Here is a 7,652-nt window from a genome sequence, read left to right as displayed (position 1 = left end):
TCGTTTAATAGGGAGAGGTCATTCGCTGAAGCCCAGTCGGCTAAGATAGAGCCATCAGCATGAGTGGAGGAATATCCCCAGTCTTGGTCATGACTATTAAAGTCTCCAACGTAAACAGCTGGGTGATTCGGGCTAGGCAGGACCTCGTTATCCCATGAGGTACTGGGAGGCTTATATACATTGATGAGCTGAATATTTCCAACAGTAATGGAGTCGTAGAAGGTCGAAGAGGCTGTATGGTAAACGTCTGCAAGACACGATTTGGTGTAGATGGCTCAGCCATGTTTAGGATGGAGATTATAGCATATTAAATTGAATCCACTGATGGTGAATCGAGCAGCTTCATCGACTGCTATATGTGTTTCTTGTAGGCAGATAACATCTGCCTGATGCTGTATCACCAATTGACCAATAAGAACGCGTTTGGCAAAGGACAGCCCCTCAACATTAAGTTGGAGGACTCGAAGAGCAGGACCAACAGCTTGAAAGCTGGCAGGAGCTGCTTGTTGCTGGCTTTGAAAGTGACTGGGATCCATGTGGATTCAGTCGGCTAGGAAGGATCATCAGTTTCCCCAATGAATGGGTACTCATGAGATGCACCACGGGAAGGTCGATCCAATGCATCCCAATACTGTGGTGAGGGGGAGGGTGGACATTCAGCTTCCAAGGGGGAGGAGGGGGTATGGGTGTGTGGGCGGGATGGAACACAGTCTTTTGGTGGTGGGAATGGTGTTTATGTACACTCCTATTAAAGTGTAGTCATATAAACCACCATTCAATTAATATAAGAAGGGGAAATTTATCATATGTCTAGAACTTTTTAAAAGACAGACTGAGTTTTTATAATACATAAACTGAGTCTTTGATATGTTGACTCTCTCAAAAGCCAAGACCAGGGAGAACAGAAGCAACCGGTGGCACAGCTATACACAAGATGCTGGGTATTATACAACAAACTCTAACAAAGGGACCTCTCAAAGTTAACCCAATTACCAAACAATGTGATGATAACAATAACTATCCATTGTTTTCTTGAACTGTAAGACAGTAGGAGCCTCACATTTCCACTATAGAGCCTATATTTACCTCAGTCCTGGAACCTTAGGGTAGAGTGCACTTTCCTGCATGCTTCTCTCAATTCATACCAAATAATATTGCATCTGCTGATTGCAACCTAGTGAATGCAACAAGTGCTACCCCAGCATGCTTCACTTCAGACTGTGACCAGAGACTTCAGGTGTGGAGTGACAACCCTTCATCTTCATTACTTGGGGAAACCTTTCCTTTCATAGTATTCTCTAATCCCATTCCAGGTGGTTCACTTCCTGATAAAGTCCCAAAACCTAGATATAGACCAGGTCCTCTGAGATAGAGCATATGTTCACATGTATCCATAAACTAGGGCAAAATATATACCTGAAAGCAGAAGTACACAATTGTCTGCAGTGAGTATCCCCAACACTTCATCTTCACTATTCCAACCTTCAGGTCCATAAGGGTTCAACAACTTGTTTGGCTTTGTATGTTAACTCTTTTTTAAGTCACCAGGTTCCAGATGCCAGCATGATGCTAACCAGACTTCCCTGGACAGACAACCCCACCAATGTGTCCTGGAGCTCCGCTTGCCCAGAGACCCACCCTAATAGGGAAAGAGAGAGGCAGATTGGGAATATGGATGAACCAGTCAACTCCCAGGTGCAGCAGGGAAGCAACTACAGAAGCCAGACTTTCCACCTTCTGCAACCCACAATGACCTTGGGTCCATACTCCCAGAGGGATAGAGAATGGGAAAGCTATCAGGAGAGGGGTTGAGATACAGAGATCTGATGATGGGAATTATGTGGAGTTGTACCCCTCCTATCCTATGGTTTTGTTAATGTCTCCTTTTTAAAATAAATAAATAAATAAATAAATAAATGAAACTGTTTGGAATAAAAGTTCACCATGTGCCTTCCCTCTTTTCTCTCTAAAAATGAAAGACTTTTGAGGACAAGTTCTATCAGATGAAATCTTTTCCATTGTATGCTGAATCCATATGTGACATTTGCCATGGTATGACAACAGGATGAAGTCTAAAGCTTTTTTTTTTTTGCCTTTGAGTTTCCTAGAAAGTTCACAATTCATTTAGCTACAAAGACTGTAACATTATCTCTGTGTGCTAAGCCTCAATGTCATGACTCTACTCACATACTTATGATGACTTTACTGTTTGACCTGCAATTTTAAACACTTTACTTATTTATTTTTAAAATATTTTACTTATTTGTTTATTTTGGATTAAAAAATTAATTGTAAGGAAAGGGAAATATAGAGAGGAGAGAGACAGAGAGATACCTCTATCATTGCTTTACTGCTTGGTGAGGACAAGGGGCTTGAACCCAGGTCCTAGTGTACTGTGATGCATGCACTCAACTAGTGTGCTGCCATCTAGCCCTGACCCAAAATTAATTATATATATGTTATTGTGTTATTTCCTTGACTTCTGTGAGCTAAATGAGCTCATCATTGCCAGTAGGCATTTTTTTTCTTTCTTTTTGATGAGGGTGAGGTGTAGAGAAAGAGGGAGAGAGTAATGATAGACAATAGATCTGCAGATAAATTGATTGATAGATAGATGATAGATAATAACTATATGAATTATAGAAGAAAAATACCTGTAGCACTACAGCACCATTCCTGAAACTTGTCCCCTGCTGGTGGGAACCAGGAGATAGGATTCTTGTTCTCAAGCATAGTAATATCTTCACTTGACTTAATGAGCCAACACCTGGTCTTTTAATGTGATATTTTTTTGCCATGAGAATGATTTTTTTTCTTGTATAATACACATTCAGCTTAAGGAATACCTATTTTTAACTGATATTTTAAAAAGTTTTTCTTGTTTTTAATGCTTACTGCCTTCTTTATTTTTTCACTGAGTAGGGTGTTTTGACATGTTTTACTTTGTGCTTTCAGGAAGTTTTGGGTTCTCCTTTTTGTAGTTAACTTTGTAACAATAACATAGTGGTGCATAACTCTTCATTTTTTGGAAGTATATATTGACTTTTACTTAGTGATATAATTAGTATACTTTCACACCCTCCCACCCATCTTCTTTTCTGCCTGAGATAAATTTGTTATAGTCTTAGGTTGCTACATTTATACTAGTGGTCTCCTTTATGCTTTACAATGCACAATTATATTTACAATGTGTTATTTACCAATTCTAAATGTTATTTGTTACTTTTTCATTTCACTAACCTCACTTTTTTCCCAATGTGTAAGCTATAGCAAATTCATAAATTATAAAATTTGGCCTTCTGTGTAAGAAAAAAAACCCAGTCATACTTAGGATTAAATATTATATTTAAATGACTTCAGTGCTCACAACAAGTTCTCAGCCATACCTTTTCCACTCATTACTTAATCAGTTGATTTGTCCCCTCACAGATCTTCCAGAGATTCATATAGTCTTGAATAGAGAAAAAGCATTATTTTATTTTTTCCCTTATTGTCTAATCTGATTCCAAGAAGCTCATATATTATTACATTTAGCAATCCTGTGGGGGAATTTGTATTAATGATTCTATTTTTTTCTATTTCTTTACAAAAATCAAGTTATTTTCCCCCTTAACAGTCATTATCTATACTCTTTTATTTATTTTAACTATCTATGTATTTATTTATTTATGAGAGAAAGAGAAAGGGAAAGAACTAGTGCTTTATCCGGTGTATCACATACAGAGATCAAGCTTAGGACCTCAGGTTTCCAGCTCTTCACTCAACCCTTTATGCCACCTCCCTGACTGTGTTTTTCTTTACTATTGTCTTCTGCAGTCTTAAAAAATTGGAGCTAAAATTTGATTGTTTCTTCATATTTAAATTAGGTTTGCTCTTGAAATATCTCTTTGAAGGAAAGGAAGAAGCCAGAAAAATGCTGTGATTTTCAGAACAGCTGATAATCTATGGTTTCTTTAAATCCTCTGATGAAGAATAGCAACTACAAGATAACTTACAAGACCCATAACCCATGACTGATTAACATACACCCTGATACAACTTTGAAAGCATACGTTTAATCTTTATGATTTAGTTCAGGAATGAGAGGTTGATAGTATCATCCATCTGAGGTATGCTGTATACTTTGAATGATGTGTACTCTGCTGATTCAATTTCTACACTGCTAGAAATATATACACACATACAATTGTATGTAAACTTTTTATCAAAGATGGAATTTCTGCTTTTTCTCTTATAAATTTTGCTTTGTTTTTATTGATTTCAAATAAAAAAATAACAGAAATATCCAGTAACAGATTATGACTCATCTTTGCGAAAATACTAAAATGTAATCAAATTAAGGGAAGTTTTAAAATTGAATGAACTATAAAATACAAACATATGGATTTGTGTAAATCTTCATAAGTGATACTTTTCCTGAAGTAGAAATGAAGATTATGGCCTACTTATGTTAGGACAAAAAGTTTACATATATGTCTAATTTTTCAGTAAGTATATGGAAATTCTGTGACTATATGTCTATGTGTTTATTAATCATGTCTAAATTCTATCTCTATTTAGCTAATGACTTTCTATAGTTATTTCTTCCTTCCTATTTGTTAGACTTCATTGTCAATAACAGAATTAATAGAGCCAGAGAGACAGTACAGCATTTACACAATAATTTGCTGTTGCAGTAGGCTCCAGAGATCCCAGGTTCAGTCCTTGTTTTCACCAGAAGTTAGAACTAATAAGAGTTCAGGTCTTCTTCTTTGTCATTAAAATGTAATAAATGAATATTTTTTAAATTATGTTTATAGCAAAAACAGGGAAAACACAAAATGAAACTTGGACAGGGGATGCTGTCTTGCACCAAAGCAAAGGACTCTGGGAAAGGAGAAGGGAGTTAGTGGAAAAGATGTTGGATCACAGCACATGATGGGTTAAATTAACATAAATTATGAGTCAGAGTATTTTGTAGATATTATCATGAAGAAATGAGAAATTACACCCTTGTGTCAGAAACTATACTGTAAATCATTAAGAACCGCCCCCGAGTAAATTTTAAAAGAAACTGTGAGGATATGGTTGAACTTGGTGGAACATCCTATTTAAAGATGGATGACTGAGGAACACGGTCATCCTGTCAGCCTTTCTCTCCCAGAGATTGAGTATGGGAGAGAACGGCCTTCAGGTTCAGCTTCACCTGTCAGACTCTCTGCCTCACAGAGACTCTGTATTCCCAATACAATAGCTTACTTCCTTGTCTTTAAACCAAATGGTCTGCTTATTCAAAAGCTACCAGAAGTTATCATACCTGACCCAACTTCTCTCTGCCCTCAGGACACCTCTCTTTCTGCTAGCCATTGATAACCCTACTTCCTCATTCCTAAAAACACTGTTCTGCTTACACAGATGGTATTGGAGGCCCCTTTTCTCACTTCTTTGTTCTTGCCTTTCTGAATAAGACTATAACCATATCTCACCCTCTTGTCACTCAAGGACCCCTACACCCATGCACATCAAAGCCTAGCTTACTCATTCCTTAGATCACTCACCTGATGTTTTCCCAACACCTTACCTCTCTTTGGCCCTTTATTGCTTTAACCATATGGTATAAACAAGCTAACTCCTTCTGCAACCTCTCAAACATCTTGCTTCTTTGATCAATAAACGGATCATTGCTAACAGCTTGAGGGTCACCTCTTGTCACAGAAACAGAGTGAGTCCCATAAGACTAAGCCGCTGCTGCCTTGGGTGACATTCTCCTAGACCCCCGCATCTGGTGCACAACAGGGTGGGCACCCAGAAGTCTGCACCCGAGAAGAGGGCTCCCACAAGAAGAATGACACACAACCAGTTTATTAATTTATTTATTTAAGAAAGTATTAATTAACAAAACCATAGGGTAGGAGGGGTGCAATTCCACACAATTCCCACCACCCAATCTCCATATCCCGCCCCCTCCCCTGATGGCTTTCCCATTCTCTATCCCTCTGGGAGCATGGACCCAGGGTTATTGTGGGTTGCAGAAGGTAGGAGGTCTGGCTTCTGTAATTGCTTCCCTGCTGAACATGGGCATTGACTGGTCAGTCCATACTCCCAGTCTGCCTCTCTCTTTCCCTAGTAGGGTGGGTCCCTGGGAAAGCAGAGCTCCAGGACACATTGGTGGGGTCTTCAGTCCAGGGAAGCCTGGCCAGCATCCTGATGACATCTGGAACCTGGTGACTGAAGAGAAAGTTAACATACGAAGCCAAACAAATTGTTGAGCAATCATGGACCCAAAGCTTGGAATAGTGGAGAGGAAGTGTTAGGGGGGTACTCACTGCAAACTCTAGTGTACTTCTGCTTTCAGGTATATATTTTGTAGTAGTTTACGGATACGTGTGAACATATGCTCTCTCTCACAGAAACTGGTGTATATCTAGGTTTTGGGACTTTGTTAGAAAGTGAACCACCTGAGATGGAATTAGAGTATACTATGAAAGGAAAGGTCTCACCTGAGTAATGAAGCTGAAGGGTTGTCATTCCACACGTGAAGTCTCTGGACAAAGTCTAAAGTGAAGCATGTTGAGGTGGAAATTGTTGTGTTGTTTAGGTTGTGATCAGCAGATGCAATATTATTTGATATGGATTGGGAGAGGCATACGGGAAAGTGCGCCCTATCCAAGGGTTCTAGGACTGGAGGAAGTAGAGGCTCAATAGTGGAGATGTGAGGTTCCTGCTATCTTAGGGTTCCAAATGACAATGGATAGTTAATGTTATCATCACATTATTTGGTAATTGGGTTAACTTTGAAAAGTTCTTTTGTTAGGGTTTGCTGTACAGTACCCAGTATCTTATATATAGCTGTGCTATTGGTTACTTCGGATCTACTTAGTCTAGGCTTTTAAGAGAGTCTGCATATCAATTACACAGCCTATATATTGAAAAGATTCAGTTTGTGTTTTGAAAAACTTCGAGACATACAATTAATTTCCCCACTGTCTTATTAATTAACTAGTGATTTATATGACTACACTTTACTAGGAGAGTACATAAACACCATTCCCACCACCAAAAGACTGTGACCCATCCCTCCCACCCACTCCCACCCCCCACTGGTCCAGAAAGCTGCATGTCTACCCCTCACCACAGGGTTTTTACTTTGGTGCCCTACTTACAATTTGGTCATGTCCTGCTTTTAGTTTCCCTTTCAGATCTTCTTAGTCAACTTCTGTTGATGAGTGGGATCATCCCATACTCATCTTTATCTTTCTGACTTAGCTCACTTAACATAATTCCTTCTAGCTCTGTCCAAGATGGGTCAGAGAAGGTGGGTTCATTGTTCTTGATAGCTGCATAGTATTCCATTGTGTCTATATACCACAGCTTTCTCAGCCACTCATCTGTTGTTGGGCACCTGGGTTGCTTCCAGGTTTTAGCTATTATGAATTGTGCTGCTATGAACATAGGGATACACACCTCTTTTTGGTTGGGTGTTATGGAGTCCTTGGGGGATAACCCCAGGAGAGGAATTACTGGATCATATGGAAGGTCCATGTCTAGCCTTCTGAGAGTTTTCCAGACTGCTCTCCACAGAGGCTGTACCAATTTACATTCCCACCAGCAATGTAAAAGGGTTCCTGTGTCCCCACAACCTCTCCAGCATTTGTTGCTGCTGTCCTTTTTGA

The sequence above is a fragment of the Erinaceus europaeus genome, chromosome 8 (assembly GCF_950295315.1).
Source record: "Erinaceus europaeus chromosome 8, mEriEur2.1, whole genome shotgun sequence".
NCBI classification, from domain to species: domain Eukaryota; kingdom Metazoa; phylum Chordata; class Mammalia; order Eulipotyphla; family Erinaceidae; genus Erinaceus; species Erinaceus europaeus.
Note: the sequence above shows the minus strand (reverse complement) of the source record.